The sequence below is a fragment of the Aotus nancymaae genome, unplaced genomic scaffold (genome assembly GCF_030222135.1).
Source record: "Aotus nancymaae isolate 86718 unplaced genomic scaffold, 86718_ANA_hifiasm-v0.15.2.pri h1tg000036l, whole genome shotgun sequence".
NCBI classification, from domain to species: Eukaryota; Metazoa; Chordata; class Mammalia; order Primates; family Aotidae; genus Aotus; species Aotus nancymaae.
The window spans coordinates 43,996,618-44,015,500 of NW_026988450.1; the positions used below are offsets into that span (position 1 = coordinate 43,996,618).

The 18,883-nt window shown below is 48.0% G+C and overlaps 1 protein-coding gene across 4 annotated transcripts in view; it reads left to right on the forward strand.

Moving 5' to 3' along the window:
• The window catches only part of PLEKHF2 (pleckstrin homology and FYVE domain containing 2), a 720,359-nt gene that overhangs the window by 66,902 nt on the left and 634,574 nt on the right, over positions 1–18,883 (forward strand). Inside the window, exon 1 of one of the 4 annotated variants that reach the window (XM_064384419.1) lies at positions 10,906–10,956. The exons of 2 other annotated variants lie outside the window; for them this stretch is intronic. The gene's annotated coding sequence lies outside the window, so the exon portion shown is untranslated. Of the gene's footprint in view, positions 1–10,905; positions 10,957–18,883 lie in introns of those variants that run through there. One more of the 4 variants, XM_064384420.1, reaches the window with a different exon arrangement.

The window sequence follows — 18,883 nt, forward strand, 5'->3', positions numbered from 1 at the left end:
GTCAGGAATAGAGGTAGAAAACGGGGGGTGGAAGATGAAGGAGACAGAATAAAACTTGCCTGGGCCAAACCATTCGAATTTTTATTTAGACTGGCCTGGAAATTTTAATATCTGAAAATAAGGATCATTGGTTAATATCTGAAAGTGACCAAAATGTTTCAGGATCTGATCAAGATATTATCCCAGCTGGGGAAGAGAAAACAGAGAGGAAAGGTCTGAAAGGCAGGGTAAGAAAAATGGGAAAGGCAATACCCAGTTGTACAACCAGGAGCCCGGAATGGTCAGCGCTTCAGTTAGCAGTTCTTACCCATCTGTGCTCTGTCCTCTGTGGTAGTGGAGACATCATTTCTGGGAAGAGTGACACTCACATCTTACCATGCCATCATTTTACTATATTGCTTTTTTCTGTGCCAGGAAGGATGGTTGGGCATCACAGTGAGGGTGGAGGGCACCTCGGGAATAAGGACCACGTGTGAACTTCGTGACCTCTGGGGGCCTGGGCATCTCTTGAGACTGGACCTGAGAAGCTTGGTGAACCAATCCCAAATCCTACCATCAAAAAGAAAAATATGGGGTGCCGTCCAAGTTATGTGCCTGGAGCTCTCTGGACAGCTTCTGGGAAAACTTCCCAAAGCAAGGCTTTCACCAGAATTGCACATGACCATGATCGAGTTGGCCGCGGGGAACTGCTGAGAACGTCTCTCTCTACCTGGTTTTCTTGACCTTAGCAGATGTGAATGGCTTCTGTCTGTCTGACTCACCCTAAGCCTGACCTATTTGTGAAATGTTTTCTCTACAAAAATGCTGGAGATAAGTGCAGAGAATTATACATTTATAATCCCAGTAGAGATGGGGTTGCCTAAGCCTCTCATTTCAGCTGCTCCCTGCCCTGCCAGTGCTAGGTGCATGCTGACCAAATGTTGGTGAGTGTCTAATGGTCTAACTTACTTGCTCCAGTGGTAATTACCAGGAAGGGAGTGGGTGGAGGGAGTGAGGGAAGAGGGAGGCAAAGAGCCAGGCAGCCAATTAGGGGAGGCTGAGGGAATCCCAGAGATCCCTGTCTAATTCTGTGTCTGCTTCATGGTACACCCAGGAACTTCTACAGGATGAATGAACCACCTGTGAGTTATCAGCACAGTGGAGAATTGACTTGGTATAGTGGGAAGAGCTAGGACTTCTCACTCAGTCAGATCTGGGTTAGGATTCTTTCTGCCATCTTTCTTGCTGTGTGCTGGTGGCGTTTCACTCTATCTTCCTCGTTGAGGTCTGCCCTCATGCTCAGACTTCATATAAGAGTGAATAAAATACTACATACAAAAGGAATAATCTTATATGCTGCAAAGCACTCTACAACATTTGTTGAAAGTGCTTGGAGAGTTTTAAATAGGGTTTCTGAAAATTTGCCTTTTGCGTGGGTGGTAGGAAGAGAGGAGGTGGAGCTAATTCCAAACAGTGGCTGATGCTGACATGGTTCTGATGGGCTAAGCCAGCCCGGCCCTCTAACCTTCCCAGAGTCTGCTCCTACTTCACTCCTTGTCAGGATTTGGGTGTGGGAGCCCAGTTGGCTCCATGCCAGTCTGGGTCATAACTAGACTGCCAGTGTTAATTGTTCAGAGCTGCTGGTCTAGTGCCCCCGAGACATTTCTCATTTCTACCCCTTGCACCTGTAGAAGAGGCAGTGCTCTTGGTCTGGGTAAAAACGGAGGCAAAGCGGACAGCAGGTCACCTGCTGGCTGCGTCGGCCAGCAGTCATTGAGTTTGGAGCCTTGAAGGGGCATTAGAGGTGACCTTGGGCCATCCCAAAAGACACACCTGTTTCTGCTGCCAAGAGCAGCTACCTACAAGGGCAGTATGGGTTTTTTTGTTGTCGTTGCTGAGACTGGGGTTGTATCCCTCTCCTAAAGCTCCCCTCAGTTCTATCCATAAAAAGAAAAGATGTAATATGGTGGCTGAGTTAAGTGCTTGGATTCTGGCACTGAACTTGTTTTTTTTGGAGATCTGATTTGTTGCCATCAGCACCATGGGCAGGGTGGAGCTGGCTTTCTCTGCATCTGTTCTCTTCTACACCTGGTATTAACAGCATGCTTGGATTCCAGGGACTTCCAGGGCTAGCTGGGACAGTTTAGACAGTGCCAGGGATCTATATTTAGGCAAGCAGTTAGGTCAGGAAATACACAGGCACTGGAGGGCCTGACAAGGTGAGGAGGGAGAGTGGGGAGGCCCTGCCTCAGCCAGGAGTCTTCACTGTAGATGCTGTGTGCTGGGCTCTGGTATGGCCAGCACTGGGCTTACAGATGAGCTGTATTGGGGAAGTAAAAAGTGAAGAGATTGGCTGTATTGAGAAGCAGGACCAGGGCAAAATGCATTTACTGACAAAGGCATCTCTCTGAAAACTTTAGCGAACAGTCTTTTAGAATTTTTTAAGTCACTTTTGCTTATATCAACATGCAAAATTATAAAGCCATTTTCATCTTTGTCTTTTGCTAGGATCAATAGCTAAAAACACCCCAGCACATGGACAGGATGAGTATAGTGGCTAATTAAATATGCAAGTTATGGACCCAGACCAGCTGGATTCAAAATCTTACTTTACTCTCTTCTCACTGGGTGACATGGAACATGTGACTTAACCGATTTGTGCCTCAGGTTTCTCATATGGAAAATGGGGCTAATTATAGTATTCACATCATAGGATTCTTGCAGTGAGGAGAAAATGTGAGTAATACATGTAAAGTGCTTAAAACAGGGATTGGCATGAATAAATGCTCAGTAAGTGTTAGCTATTTTTGTTTCATGTCATTGTTTCAAGAGTATAATTTTCTCCTTTCCTTTTGGTATCATGGATCTGATGAAAAATAGGTTGCAACACGTGTTTCAAGTTCAACCAATTGGTTGTGGCTACCTGGAGAGCTGTGTTGAGGATTCTGGGGCTGCATCAAGCTCATTAAGGGGGAATTATACAGTGTCCTATGAGTAGGGTCTGCTACTGGGTGTGGTAGCGGGGAGTGGTGGCATTGGTGCCACATAACTTCCATTCCTGTATTGTAATTTGTCTTGTTGTAAGGCTTATTTTTCCCTGCCTCTGTCTCAGCCCTCCCCTCCCCATCTGCCTTTGCCTCTGCCAGGCATCCTGGTCCTTGGATGAGCTTGGATGCCAATAGCTGCTCTGTAGAATCTGGAGTCCATTCTAAGTAAGAATCTTCTGAGATGATGATGATGATGAAGATGATGGTGATGATGATGATGATGAAAATGATGGTGATGATGATTTTGGAGAAAGCAAAGGCCACAGTGGCCTGATATTGAGGATGTTGCTAGACCATAAAGCACCGGCAGGATCCTTGGTGTGCAGATCAAGGGAATCCTTAGGGAAACGAGGAAGCTCTTCACTGAGCAGGTTAATCTTCATGACCCCATGGTTCTGGAATTGGAACACTAATGTTTAGCACAGAAACTTCCCCACAGCCTCAGTAATCATTGACTTGTTAATTCAGGCAGTTCAGGACCTTGTGCTGAGTTATCTCTATTTCCAGTCAGTGGTCAGTCTTTTCTGCCTGGACACAGGATCACTGTGGTCAGGTCATCCAGTGGCACCACCATGGCCACCCTGGTTTGCTGAGTGCCATTCTGTCAACTTTTGTGAACTGTGCTGTCTTGAGTCAGACACCTGATTTGAATTCCTTGCTCCACCAGTTACTAGCCTTATCATTTGGGCAGGTTGCTTAAACTCTCTAAGCCTCACTTACCTTGTCTATAAAATGGGAGGAATGACAGTTTCACCTCATCAGGTTGCTGTGAGGCCTAATGAAAGAATGAATGCATTGGAAGCACTTGGTATGTGCCTCGCCCGTATTAAGCATACCAAAAGTCAGCTCTTGTTTTCCTAACTCAATCAGAAAGCTCATTAAGTGATAAGACATAAAAATAATGGCTCATATGTGTATGGCACTTTCACATTCATTATGGCTGACACAGAGCAAATGTTCGATGAGGATTCACTACAATTATTATTATTAAAAATAACACTGACAGTGACAGCTCTCCTTAAGCAGCTAGGAAGGGTAAGATAATTATCCAAGCTCTAGGCCATGCTTCTTAATTAGGGTTTCCATAGACCTGTTGGTGGTCTGGGGATAGAATTTATGGGGTTTGTGACCTTGGATGAGAAAAAAAATTAGACCTTTATTTCCCCTAATCTCTAACTGAAATTTAGAACTAATTTCAATTGTGAATGTAGGAAACAAAATACAACACCTGTGACATTGACACTAATATAAATCTGCATCTTTTTTTTTTTTTGAGATAGAGTCTTGCTCTGTCACCCAGGCTGGAGTGGTGCAGTGGCACCATCTCGGCTTACTGCAACCTCTGCCTCCCAGGTTCAAGTGATTCTCCTGCTTCAGCCTCCCGTGTTGCTGGGATTACAGGTGCCCATGACCATGCCCAACTAATTTTAGTATTTTTAGTAGAGACCAGGTTCTGCCATGTTGGCCAGGCTGGTCTCAAAATCCTGACCTCAAGTGATCTGCCTGTCTCAGCCTGCCAAAGTGCTGGGATTACAGGCGTGAGCCACCGCGCCTGGTTTAAATCTGCCTCTCTTTATCATTGTTGCAGATATCTCGAAATATTGGCTGTTTGTTGCTACTTCAAAATTATGGTAGATAGTAAATCTCTACTATAACTTGTTATTTAATATCTTAATAAAGAAGCATATATTTTGAGACTCACCTTTCAACGTAACTGGTTTTTTTGAATACTATATATTTTATTTTGTGCATTTAAGAATCACCTTCAGAAAAGTCCACACTTCATCAGACTGCCAAAGGCACCCATGGCACAAAGAGTTAAGAAGTTACAGAGTGCAAGGCCAGTCCCCAGGATCACCTCACTTCTGATGCCAGTTGTCTGCTGGGGGGTGGTGGGAGTGGGAGGGGATCAGGTCTGACCACCCTCAGATCTGATAAATCAGCAGAAGGACTTACAGAACCAGCTGAAGGCTGTTACGCTTATGGTTTATCTCAGTGGAAGGAGTGGGCCAAAGGAAGAAGTGCATGGAACAGAAAGTTCCAAAAGCAAAGATTCCAGTTATCCTCTCCCAGTAAAGTCATGGGTGACACCAACTTTTCCTGGCCAGGATGTGTGACCGTACACGTGGAATATTGCCACCCAAGGAGCCTCACCCAAGCCTTTGTGTACATAGTTTTTATTGGGGCTCAGACAGGTAGGCATGGTGGACTACCTGTGTGGCTGACCTTTAATTTCCAGCCCTTCTGGAGGTGTACTTCTGGACTTCTTCAGCCCTTCTGGAGCTGATACTATGTGGTTCAAAGCCCCCAACATAAATCATGCTGTTAGGCTATTCAATGTGGTCCAAGACTCCCCAGGCAAACAAAGACACTCTTATCAGGCAGGACATCCCCAGGAGTTAGAGGTACCTCCCAGGAACCTCCACCAATGGCCAGACATCTCTGGGTAAAGTTAATTCTTTACTACACAGTACCCCACTTTCAAAGCTGCCACAGAGCTGCACACTTGGAGTAGCTGGAGGTGGGTGAAAAGGGTGGAAGAATTAGTGAGCACACAGTTGTAGCTACTGAAACACAATTTAGTGGACGATTTCTTTTTGCACCTGCGAAGATGGCAGAGTTCATTGCTTTCAGGGGCAACTGAGTAGTTCCAGGTTAAAAAGCATCACTCGGCCTTGGTTTAGCACCTCACACTTTCCAGTGTATTTCCATCTGTTGTCTTACATAATCCTCAAAAGAAGTGGAAAGAAGGGGTGTTGGTAAGCCTGGCCTAGAGGTTGGGGCTCACAGGTCATGGAATGAGGGATCAGGAGCAGCATGTGGAAGGTCCTGGCCACTTCCCTCCCCCTCCCTGTCCCTGACTTCTCTTCCCGGTTGTTCAGAGCGAGTCCTGTGGTCAAGAAGATCAGCAGATATGTTGCAGAATCAGGTATCTGGTAATGCCAGGGTGGTGCAGGGGAGCTTACCAAGCTTTGGAGATGGTCTGCTGTGGGTTACACCACACTGGACGATTACATGAGGTCACTGCCTGCCTGATGTGACCAACTTGCTTGTAGCAAAGCAAGCTGTTTGTGGGAGCTTGCAGTCTCCGAGGTCCAACATGTTTTGACTCATCTGAAGCAAGCCTTCGCCCAGGTCATGAGCTCACCCTGAAGTTTTGGTGTAAATTCCATGCAATATCTGTGTCAACATTGAAAAGCCACTCTTTCAGGATGCTTTCCTTTCGGGGCCTTCCCCGGAGGGGTTAGACCATTTCTGTGGGCCTGCAGCTGCCATGGCTGTACCTGGCCCCTCTGCAGGAGGCTGAACCCCCTGAAGGGGAAGAAAGGCAGTGTGTCTGGGACTCTGCCTGCTTCCTCTGACCTGTATTGTTCTCGCATGCTGTACTGTTCTCTGGGGCACAGCTGGGATCTAGATAGCCTTGTGTTTTCTCTGAAGGTGACATCTGTCTTCACAAGTGTATTTGTATATAATTTGTACAGGAATTGGCACTATTTTATGGAGGTCTGTGTGGGTTTTCTGAGCTGCTGTTTTTGCTTCCTGCTTATCTGTGATGCTCGTCTGTAATTATCGGAGGCACCGCTCTTTCAGGCGGTTATCTGACCGGACTGCAGCTCCATGGGGCAGGGCCTGCCTTGTCCTGTTCACGGCTGCATTGTGGAGCCTATGACAGTGCCTGGCATGTATGGCACTTGCTAAATGTTTGTTGAATGAATACACACATGGAAAAGAATCCTATGAGGCTGGTCGCTGACTTAGTTTCCTGTGGCTCCTATAACATATTACCGCAAACCTGGTGGCTTAAAACAGCACGAATTTCTTCTCTTAGAGTTCTGAAGTCTGGAAGTCTGAAATCAGTGTCACTGGGCTGAAATCAAGGTGTTGGCAGGCTGCACTTCCTCTGCAGGCTCTAGGGGAGAAGCTATGTTTTCTAGCCTCTGATGGCTGCAGCGTTTCTTGGCTGTGGTCACAGTCTCTGCCCCCAAGGTCACATTGCCTTCTCCTCTCCTGTGTGTGTCTCTGCCTTATTAGAGCCACCTGGATAATCCAGGATCATCTCCTCATTTCAGAATCCTGGATCCAGTAGCAAAGTGCCCCCTCTCTTTTCTGTATCGGTTGCAGCCACAGTTGGTGGGATCAGGAGGTGGCTATCTGCCACACTCACGAAGGGGATGTAAACCCGAAGGGAGCTGGTTACTCCCTCACTGAGGAGCCTGGAGGGGAAGAAGACACAGGGCCCTAAACACTTTTAATTCAGGGAGAGGTGTCGACAGAGGACTCCCGTTCACGGAGAAAGCTGTATGCCCAGGGTGGGAGCCTCCATTACTGTGGAAAGTCTAAGAACTGCCTCCTTTTGCCCTTAGAGCCCATTCCTCAGCAGACCTCCACTCACGCCACCGAAGCAGGTCCCAGACCTGACCCTCATGTTGTAGCCACACCCGGAGGAGCAGGGAGCCCATCCTTACTAGGCGCGCCCCCTGGACATCCTGATCAGCACTGTTCATCTCCTCCTGCACCGTGCTGATGAGTCACTCTCCGGTGGGGAGGGGAGGGGTGGGTTGAAGAAGCAGAAAAACTTGCTGGGAGATAAGGGAAGATCATTTTAAAAGGTGAGATGCCAGATAAGGAAAGGTCAGTAACAAAGAGCCAGCCTCAGGCTAGCAGGCTATAAAATGTGGGAAATTTTCCTTTTTAAACTTCCTGGGTCCTGAAGCTGCTGCACCTGTCTTCTGTCTCCAAGCAGATGGTGAAAAAGAAAGATCCTAAGCAAATGGAAGGGGCTGGGTGTCTGCACATACCAGGCTTATCTATACTCACGCTCATTCCACATCACCCTCTATATGGAACTCCCCTGCCCTCAGTGGTTCCGAATACCTTTTTGGCTTATTGTTCTAGGTATCTTTATACCGTAGGCCCCTCTTATCCATGGGGGATACATTCCAAGACCCCTAGTGGATGCCTGAAACTACCAGGAGTACTGAGTCTTATATATAATGTGCCATGTTTTTTCTTTTATTTATTTTATAGAGACGGGGTCTCACTGTATTGCCCAGGCTGGTCTCGAACTCCTCCTACCCAGGCCTTTCAAAGTGTTGGGATTACGGGCATGTGCCACCATTCCCTGCCTACTGTGTTTTTTCAATCTGACAGTGATGCTCGCTACTAAATGCCTCACAGGCAGGTAGAGCCTATGATGTGGAGATGCTGGGCAGAGGGACTGTTCATGTCCTGGGCAAGACGTGGTGGGACAGCATGAGATTTCATCACACTACTTAGAATGGTGCAAAATTTAAAACTTATAAATTGTTTCTTTCTGGAATGTTCCATTTAATATTTTCAGACTGCAGCTGACCACAGGTAACTGGAACCTCAAAAAGTGGATAGGAAGGGATATAGTGGTTGAGATATTTTCTTCTCTATCCTTCAGATATTCTCATAAATTGCCCTGATGTCATCATTCCTTTGATTGGGTATCCTGGACCACCTAGGTAGAGTCCTCAGGAAGAGGCAGGAGCATAGCAGGGTAGAATTCCAGGACCTCTTGGCTCAGGTCCAGCTGGTGTGGGGGCGTCGAGTGGGTACAGGGTCCACATTTTCCTTCCTGTAGGGCTCAACTGTCCCCAGCCTGGGTGGGCTGCCCTTCCTGGGAGTCTCATCTCTGCCGGGCCCTGGGCAAAGTCTTTGTCCAATTTGCCTCCCTTTCATCTGATTCATCAACTGTAGGCACCAAGAGCTATTGTGGGATACTGGGCAGAGTCCTGCGTGGCGATTCAGGTGGCCTCGGGTGAACTTCTGCTCTGGATAGCTGAGTTTTCATAGACCAGAAAGCATCTCCGGGCCTCCCTCCATCTGCTGGTCTGAAGCGGGCACGGGGAAACGGGCTGATCAGCAAGCCTCTTTCCAGTGGTGGCACTCTGGGCCTCTGTGCTGCTGGGATTGGCTCAACCAAGGACCCAGCCAGGATCCTGAAGCCCAGGCTTTATTCTGCCTGTATCTGTGGGCTTCCTTTAAAGTGCTGGGATGAGCTGGTTTGGTGGCATAGGGCTCTGTGTCCAAATATGTGAAAGAGCAGCCTGGGCCTCGCATTTTCAGAGAGGAAAGGACGGGCTGTCTTCGGCATACTTGAGTGGTCGGGGGCCAGGTGGTGGGGCTGGGGCAGCAGTGCAGGGATGGAGTGGGGTTGCGGGGTCCAGAAAGCTCCAGCATCCTCCCCTCTGCAGCTCTCTTATGGGGTGGATCTGCACATCCTTTTGCTGGGTGGAGGAGCCCAAAGGGATGTACCAGGAGATGGTTGTCTGTCTAATTCAGGCTACGATAACACTGTACCATAGACTGGGGGGCTTAAACAATAGACATTTACTTCTCACAATTCTGGAGGCTGGGATTCCAAGATCAAGGTGCCAGCAGGGTTGAGTTCTGGGGCAAACTCGTCTCTGCTTGCAGACAGCTGACTGCTCACTGTCTGTTCACATGGAGACAGAGAGTTCACCTCTCTTAGGCCTTTTCTTAAAAGGGCACTAATCTCATTTGTGAAGGGTCCACCCTCATGACCTAATCAACTCCCAAAGGCCACACCTCCTAATACCTTCACATTGGGGACTAGGGTTTCAACATATGAATTCGGGGAGGTGGGGAGGGTCACCAATATAGCACTGTCCTGGAGGGGTCAGTGGTGGCAGTGTCACTCCTACTACCCATGAGGCCAAGTGGCTGCTGGGGAGTCTGGGTATGAACACAAGGTGGGGAAAAGGAGTTCCATCCTAACCCCTTCCCTGAGGATAAGCTTGCCTGGACAGAGAGCCTTCCAGTTTACAAGTGTAAGGTACATGAATGTGCTTTGGTCAAGAATAGGCCGAGGCAGACATCCAGGCCGGCATGATTCAGTGAGTTTAGACTGCAGGCATATAACTCCATTTGTTATCACAGTCATGTAGCTATAACATGGGAAGGCCATGCCTTGGCCCTATGCCGCTATCATTTGAAAAAGGTATAATTGCCCTGCTGACACTATACAGGCGCACTTGTACCCAGAGAAAGAGAGAGAAAGCCAGAGCTGTCCGTCTTTGCAGATGTAGAGGGGAGAGCCAGGACACAGCTCGGCTTGCTCATGCCCAGAGAGGGAAAGAGTTCAGCTGCTGAACCTGAAGCAAGGGAGAGCTGGCCACGCAGGTGTGTGTGGGAGCTTGCTGCTGAGAGGAGCCACAGAGCCGGAGCAGGCAGCCAAAATAAAGGTGATCAGTGTAAAGGAGCTAGTGTGAGTAAGCTGCTGCTGAGAGAGCTGCTGAATAAAACATTTCACCTGCCTCCAGCCCCCTGAGTGTTTGTTCAGCTATCTGCTCATCCACCCGCTCCTTTTGGACCTCAGCTGAAAGGTCCAAAAGATTTGGGCTTTCTGAGTCTTTCAACCCCAAAAGACTAGGGGCTGAACCCCAACCCTGAGCGTAGCAACAAGTGATACTTTTGTTAGGTCCATTTTCATTTCCGTCATCAGAAATGTCCTGAGCTCTCCCTGGGCACTGTCCTGTGGCTGGTAAGAGGCAGAGGTGAGTCAGATGTGAAGTCTACCCTCTAGGGGTTCCTCCTGGTAGGGCAGATGGGCAGGTGAACCCGGTCTGAGCAGCCCAACAAGTTAAGTGTGTACAAGGTCCAGCCTTGCCATTTTGGTATTTCCCAGATGCATCATGTTCCTTCCCACTTCAAGGCTTTGCCACATGCTGTTCCCTCTGTCTGAACCCCTTGCTCCCCTTCCTCTGACAAGCTCCAAGGTATACTTCAGGTGCCTCTGAAAGTCTTCCCCAAGGCCCTTCCCTTCATTCTGCCAGTTGCTCTTGTTTGACAATCTTATGAACCTGTGTTTCCTTTTCTTCTCCCTCCTGCAGGGCAGGGACGGTGTTGCTCCTGTTACTTGTAGCCCAGTGCCTGGCACATGGTGAGTACTCAGGAAATGTTTATTGAATGAATGAAGAAAGCTGTTGTACAGAGGAGGCACTGGTTAACTTTATCAGAAGGCAATCTGGGAAGGTTTTCTGGAGGAGGTGATGACTAAGCCAGGTTTTAGAGGAAGAATAGAAGTTTGCAGGGGATACCAGGCAGTGGAAACAGCATGCACAAAGGCTCAAAGTGGTGACGTCTTATGGAATTTCACTGTTGTTGGAATGCAGAGTGAGGGGGACATGGGGTGAGGTGAAGATATGGCTAAGGTGTGACCTGCTCATGGAAGGTCTAGTGGGCGTTTTCAGGAGCTGGGGTGGGGGGTGTGGGTAAGGAGGGGCATAATGTGACCTGTGGTTTGGAAATATTGTTCTGGTGGCTGTGTAAAGGAGCCAGTAAGAGGCTGGTGTGATACACCAGGAGAGACACGGTGAGGCTCCAACTCATGCACGGTATGAAGACAGGGAGGATGGATGAGTTTGAGATTTCAAGCTTGAGTCCCAGGGTGTGATGACTAATTTAGTGTGGTAGAAGGAGGAGTCAAGAGTGGAAGGTGATTCCACTAACCCAAACCACAGACACAAGACAGAGGAAGAACAACTTTGAGGAAGTTGGGAAGGGAAGGGCGAGATCGGTTCTGTTTTAGACATGTTGAGTTTCAGGATCTCTTGGGACTTCGTGTCAGAAGCAGAGAGTTTTATATTTGGCATCAAAGCTCAAGAGAGAGGTAAGAGCAAGTGAGCTAGATTTGGTCTTCTGGACATACGCAGTCATGCGCCACATAACGGTTTACTCAATGACAGACTGCATATGGTCCTATAGGATGATGCTACTGTATTTTTACTGTACTGTTTCTATTTTTATCTCCATTTAGAGACACAAATACTTCCCACTGTGTTAAAGTTGCCTACAGTATTCAGCGCAGTAACATGTTATTTGTAGTCTAGGAACAATAGGCTATACCACACACCCTAGTGTGTAGTGTAGGTCTGTGTAAATTCACTGTACGATGTTCACACAGCAATGAAATCACCTAACAACACATTTCTCAGAATGTATCCCCATTGCTGTCATTCAGAAACACTTGATTATACATGGAAATTAAAGTGATGGGCTGAATGAGACTGCCAGGGAGAGGGTATGGAGTAAGACCAGAAAACATCTGGGCATAGGGCCGGGTGCAATGGCTCACACCTGTAATCCCAGCTCTTTTGGGAGGCCGAGGCCAGGAGTTTGAGATCAGCCTGGCCAACATGGCAAAACCCTGTCTCTACTAAAAACACAAAAATTAACCGGGTGCAGTGGCACACACCTGTAGTCCCAGGTACTCGGGAGGCTGAGGCAGGAGAATCGCTTGAACCCAGGAAGTGGAGGTTGCAATGAACCGAGACTATGCCATTGGACTCCAGCCTGGGTGACAGAGCAGGACTCCATTTAAAAAAAAAAACAACTAAAAACCACAAAAACCAAAAAAAATCTGGGCATAAAACCTCAGAGTAATAAAAATTCAAGGCACCTTCAGAGGAAGAGGACACCAAGAAAAAGTGATCATAGTAGTAGAAGAACAGGGAAGGGAAGTTGTCACGGAGACTGCAGCAGGGGCCCTGTGTTGCCTGCTCAACACATGTCCCTCTTCCCTTCTCCCAAGAGGTATCTGTTCTCCTTGACGTAAGTGTATGGATGTTCCCAGCCCCAGAGAGCGAATCCTCATAATGGAAGCCAAAGGTGGTCATTCCATTCTCCTTGCCAGGGACTGGCTTAGAAGTAGGCCTGTGACCCATTAGGACCAAGGAAGCATGAGAGGAGGCATTCTTCCAGAGGGTTTTTGCAAAAGGTTTCCTTATTCTTAAGGCAGAGGCAAGGCTGAGATGGTTCTATTTTATTTCTGGACTTCATTGAGACTGCATGGAATACTTGGCACAGTGGCGGCTATCTTGTGACCATAAGGAAAATTAGCTTAAGGGTCAAGTCCACACACCAAAGATGGCAGAGAGGAGACAGGAGAAGAACTGGGGTCTTTTATGACATTGCTGATTCATGGTGGTCACCATCCCTAGAGTCGCCTCTCCCAGTCGGCCTTTTCTGATTGATACAATGAATTTTATTTTTGTTTGTTACTTTCGGTCAAGTTTTCTGTCACTTTCTAATACAATATCCTCAGCAGAGTCACACTCCTCAGAAATTCATTTGTGAAAAAAAATCTAACATTGTCAATTGGATTTAGGAAGATAGTAGAAACAGGGCAAATTCAGGAGGAGGCTGACCAAAGAGACCAAAAGGTGAATGGGAGGTGAGGAAGTAAAACAGCAGGTGTAGACAACTCCAAGAGAAGTGTGGATGGAGAAAGTGTGATGGAAAAGCGTCTAGTCAGAAGAGCGGGTTTTTCGTCAGTTAAGGATGGGCTCTGCTGTGTAACAAATCTACCCCTAAGTCTCAGCACTCAACACGTACCAGCATTGCTTTGTTTTGTGTTGGCATGTGCAAAGTCCCCTGTGGATCAGACAGCTCCCTTCCACCTCCACAGTCCAGATTATGGTTCTGCCATCTCATCATGAGACCTTCATAATCACCAGGACAGACGAAGGGAGAGCTGAGGGGATGCACAGGGGCTTTTCTCTGCCTTATCTTGCTGGTGTCACTTGCCACTTCTGCTCATAGTCAGTTGACTAGAACTGGTCACACAGGCCTGCCTAGATGCAGGGGAGCTGGGAAATTTGGGAAAACACATAGATGCAGTGAGCATCAACTGTATTTGCTGGATCTTGACTTTCGAGCCTACTTTTTTCTCTGTGAAATAAAAATGCCACCCAACTCACATAGTGGTTATGAACACCAAGCATGTTATAGAGGAACTCTCTTTTTCTTTGGCTTCCATGGTCCTGTTTTGTGCAGGTTTTTCCATGCCTAAACAGCCTGGGCGTTAAAAACAAATGAGCACCTACTATACAATCATTATAGCAATATCTAGAATTGATGGAGCATGTGCTATGAATCAGGCACAATTCTAGGCGCTGATCCATATACCATCACAGTGTGATTGGCACTGTTTCCTCCATTTTGCACATAAGGGAATTGTCTCATGCTTCGTCCCTGAGCACACAGAAGGCACTCAGTAAACGTTTGAATGAACTCAGCAACCTGTTCAAGGTCACAGATCTAGCAAGGGACAAAGTGCTACTCACAGCCAGACTCTCATTCTGGTGCTCTTCCCTCTGTCACATGATCTCTCTATTCTTCATCACCCCACCTGCTGCTGATTCTCTTAGCAGTCCCCTCTCTGAAGTAGAGGGTGTGGATTTAGGGCTGGGGAGGGCTTAGATCTTCCTGCCTCCAGAGTATCCTTGTGGTCAGGTGTACTAGGTAAAATAATGGCCTCAAATATATCTGGGTCTTGGCTGGGCATGGTGGCTCACACCTGTAATCCCAGCACTTTAGGAGGCCAAGGTGGGAGGATTGCTTGATTCCAGGAGTTCGAGACCAGACTGGGAAGCATGGTGAGGCCTCTACAAATTTCTTTTTTTTTTTCCAATTAGCCAGGTGTGGTGGTGCACACCTGTTGTCCCAGCTACTCAGGAGGCTGTGTGAGGTTCACTTGTGCCTGGGAGGTTGAGGCTGCAGTGAGCTGTGATTGTGCCACTGCACTCCCACCTTGGTGACAGAGTGCGACCCTGTCATATGGTTTGGCTCTGTGTCTTCACTCAAATCTCATCTTGAATTGTAACCCCGGCATGTCAAGGGAGGGACCTGGTGGGAGGTGACTGGATCATGGCAGTGGTTTCCCCCATGCTGTTCTTGTGATAGTGACTGAGTCTCATGAGAGCTGGTGGTTTAAAGTGCAGCACTTCCTTGCTCTCTCTCCTGCTGCCTTGTGAAGAAGGTGCTTGCTTTCCTTTGGCCTTCCAGTATGATTGTAAGTTTCCTGAGGCCTTCGCAGCCATGGGGAACTGTGGGTCAATACAACCTCTTTTATTTATAAATTACCCAGTCTCAAGTAGTGTCTTTACAGCAGCATAAAAATGGACTAATACACCCTGTCACAAAAAAATCAATCAATCTGTCTGTCTATGTCTTAGGCCCTGGAATCTGTGAATACAATGTTACATGCCAAAAAAGGACTTGGCAGATGTGGTTAAATTAAGCATTTAAAGGAGGGCAGATTCACCTGGATTATCCAGGGGGACCCTAAATGCAATCACATGTACTTTTATAAGAAGGAGCAGAGAGAGAGTTGATGCACACAGAAGAAATTAAGTCAATGTGACCATGGAGGCAGGGATTGGAGTAATGTGGCCACAAGCCAAGGTGTGCCAGCAGCCGCCAGCAATTGGAAGAGGCGAGGAACGGATTCTCCCCTGGAGCCTCCGGAGGGAGTGCAGCCCACTGACACCTTGACTTCTGCCCAGTGTTTCCTCTGCCTCTCTGATCCAGGAGGTCAAGAAGGGGCCTCAGTGCTCCTGTGACTGCAGCAGAAATGACAGGAAGAGGCTGAGCTGCATTGGAGTTGGACAAAAAGAGGACTTTAAAAAAATGGTGTATAGAATTCCAGGAGTCAGAAGTTGAGTGATCCATCTAGGAATCTTTATTATGCACCTGCTGTGTGTCACACCTGCTGGGAATACAGTTATAATAAGACTCGGAATCAGCTTTGGGCCTCAAAGACCAGGGTTGGAAAGGGCCTTCCCCAGAGGGAGCTGGCAGCTCTGAAAGACCCTTATTGACGATGGGGGTGAATTCATGTTGTCCAGATACTGAGCTGGGGACACAGCTGTTGGGGTGCAGGAATTCCCCAGCCCATCCTTCTGGCCCTGCTAAGAGGCAGGCCTGGGTAGGAGGGGTCTGGAATCTGGAAGCGCCCCACCCCAAAGCAGATGTGAGAGGGAGCCAGCCCAAGGTTTGGCTCAAGTTTCTCCTGGAGTCAACACAAGGGCATTGGAGGAACCCAGCCTGGAGTCCTGCCTGACCCGGAAGGAAGTTCATGGGGTGAAGTGTGAAGCTGCCAAGCTCCAGGGGCTTCAGAGGCCTGCAGCCGAGGTGTGGGGCAGGGACTGGAAACAGGAGGCCAGCGAGCTGCCAGCCTTTTCCAGGGACATCACTCTTTCAGCCTAGAGGGGAGCCATGACTGCAGTCACTGCTGTGTCTGCTGGGCCTGGGAAGAGGGTGGAGTCCCTGAAGAAAAGAAGAGCTTCCAGGCCTCTCCACCCCTTGGTGGGCCTGCGGTGTGGCCTAGACCTTGGGACCTTGGACCTTGGTTTTTATGTGACTCTCAGCTGGGGATGGGAATGGTATGTGGCCTCTTCCCAATGTCCTCCATAGTGCACTGGAGCCAAGAACTCTGGCTTGACACAGTGAGTAAGCAGGCAGGGACCACAACGGCATCTTTCTTCAACCTCACGGAAGAAACAGAGCTTAGGGAAGAGGGAGGGGGCCCTGTCAGGAAGAGAAATGAAAGAGGAGACTGGAGTCCTTAGCCAGGATCCAGGGCTAAGGACATTGGTCAGCACCCAGTGATCAGAACATTCCAGCACATTCCTCAGGAACAGAAGCCGCTGTTCTGTTCTCTTTTTGTTTGTTTCTTGGGGCAAAGGGGATGGCGCTTTGAAAGTCAGACATGGTGAAGGCAGCCGCAGCTTCGGGGGTGTTGGGTGGCTCTCTGTCTCTCTTCTCTCCTCTGTTTCTCTCTTTCTTTTCTTCCCCTCTCCTCCTCTTCCCTTCTTTCTCTCTTCTCCCTCCACCCTTCCTTTTCTCACTGTATGTCTCCTTGACGTCGGGTCTCTCTGTCTGTCCACTGCTCACATCTGTGTCTCTGTTTTTCTCTCTCTCTTGCTGCCTTTCACACAGAGCCTGGCTTTCTTCCTGTCCACTCGGCTGAAGGGCCAGGGCCCCTCAGGAAGCACCTGTGCCCGGCCCTGCCCAAGCGCACTTTTTCCGTGTTCTCCTTTACACTTCCTCATGCAGCCCTTCCTTTATTAATACTTGCCTGCAATGTCATCCATACCTTCAGGTCCCCTCACATATTTTCATCTGTTTTTATCAGCAAACATCCAGACATCTTCCTGGTGCACCCCTTCCTTTATTAATACTTGCCTGCAACGTCATCCATACCTTTCAGGTCCCCTCACATATTTTCATCTGTTTTTATCAGCAAACATCCAGACATCTTCCTGGTGCACCCTGTCCCATCCTCTTAGCCCAGACCCAGGCTGACAGAGGTTTCAGCTCTTTGGGGCCTCCTCTGTTCCATTCATCCAAGGTTGTTCAACTGGTAAGCGGCAGAGCTGGGTTTCAGACCCCACAGTCTGGCCCCAGGCCCCACACCCTTATGGTTGAGTGTTTTCCTGATGGTCAGTGAAATGCTCTCTTCTTCCACTTTTCTGGGATGGCCTGGGAGAACACAGTTGGTGCCCCTCTCCAGGTACCTCTGAGAAACTCTATTTCCAGGTCTGGTTCTACAGACAAGTGCCCACAGCGTGGTTGTCAGGTCTGCAGAAATGATAGTCCAGGTGCTAAGAGCACGGGGCCATCTCCACCTGGGTCTTCTGAGGGACACGGGGTCACTGGGTGGAAGGGAGGCTGTGATCCAGGCCTGCAGTAGCCACCTGTGTTTTTCCCTGCTCCTCAGACTTTGTTGCCACAATACACTTATTTTTGGAGAATTACCATCCCCAGTTGAGCACACTGGGCCTCTTATTTGCCAGCTGGTTTCTGTTTAACTGTGGTATGTATTGACTTTGCTGCTGCTATCTTTGCTTCACTTCTAAAAAGCGTATTCAAGAGGGAAGTCCTGTTTGTTCCCTCATTTATTTCTTCAACGAATGTGACTTCCATGTATGGGACACTGTGCTAATTACTCTGGGGGATATGAAAAATGAAATTGGTGTGGCCTTTGCCATCAGGACACACTAACATGCACGGAGGTCACTATGATGCCACATGGAGTGTGGTGCGACCTCTAGCATCAAACACGCGTGCCAGGACTTCAGACAGAGCTCTTAGGGAAGCTTCCCAGAGGAAATGTTGTATAATTAACTGAGTTAAAGTGCAGAGATGATTTATATAAGATCAATCTTAAGATGTAATTGTATTTCTCTCTCCTGTGACAGTGTGGATATAGGTGGCAGTGAGGCTGCTGGGATAGCTCAGCTCCACAGGGTCATTCAGGGACTCAGTTCTGCTCTATCTTGTTACTTTGCTCCAGTGTTCTGTAGGGTGTTGGCCTCATCTGTGTGGCTAAAACTTGGTCATTGCCACATTAGTGTTCCAGCTTATGGGCTGGGTGAGAGGATAGAGGAATACACAACAGGTTCTTTAAGGCCCGGGCCCAGAAGTGGCTCACATATCCTGTTGGCCATAACTTGGTCATTTAGCCACACCTAGTTAGAAAGGGGATGGGGAAATGTAGCTGATAACCAGATGGCCAAATGCCCAGCCAAAAGTTTAATGTGGAAAAAACAGATAACAGGGATTATTATCTCCATTACTCTATCACAATGAGTTGGACCTTAGCATATAAATAAAGCATTGCTAAGTAAAAATTAGAATGAGAGGGCATTCAGGTGCCTTCCAGAAACTGTCAGAGGTAAGGAAAGGTACAAGATGTATTTAGAGAAAGTGAATATCCAGCATAACTGAAGTGTAGGGTTTCTGTGAAGGAGGTTGTAACCTACCTACAGGTGGAGACAGGGCAGGCCTCCATCTCCTTAACAGTCTGCTCAGCCTTCCAAATAGAATGTATCCATGCCACCTGTACACCTGCTATCCAAAACACTTGATTCTTCTTTAACCAACCACACAGGATGTGTTCTCTTAGCCCTACTCAGGAAATTTAACCTTGAACTGATAGTGATCTAGATCTATCAAAACCTTGGCTTCCTAAGGGTATGCGATTTGACTACTCTTTTTAGCAATGATTCTTGTATGTATTCATG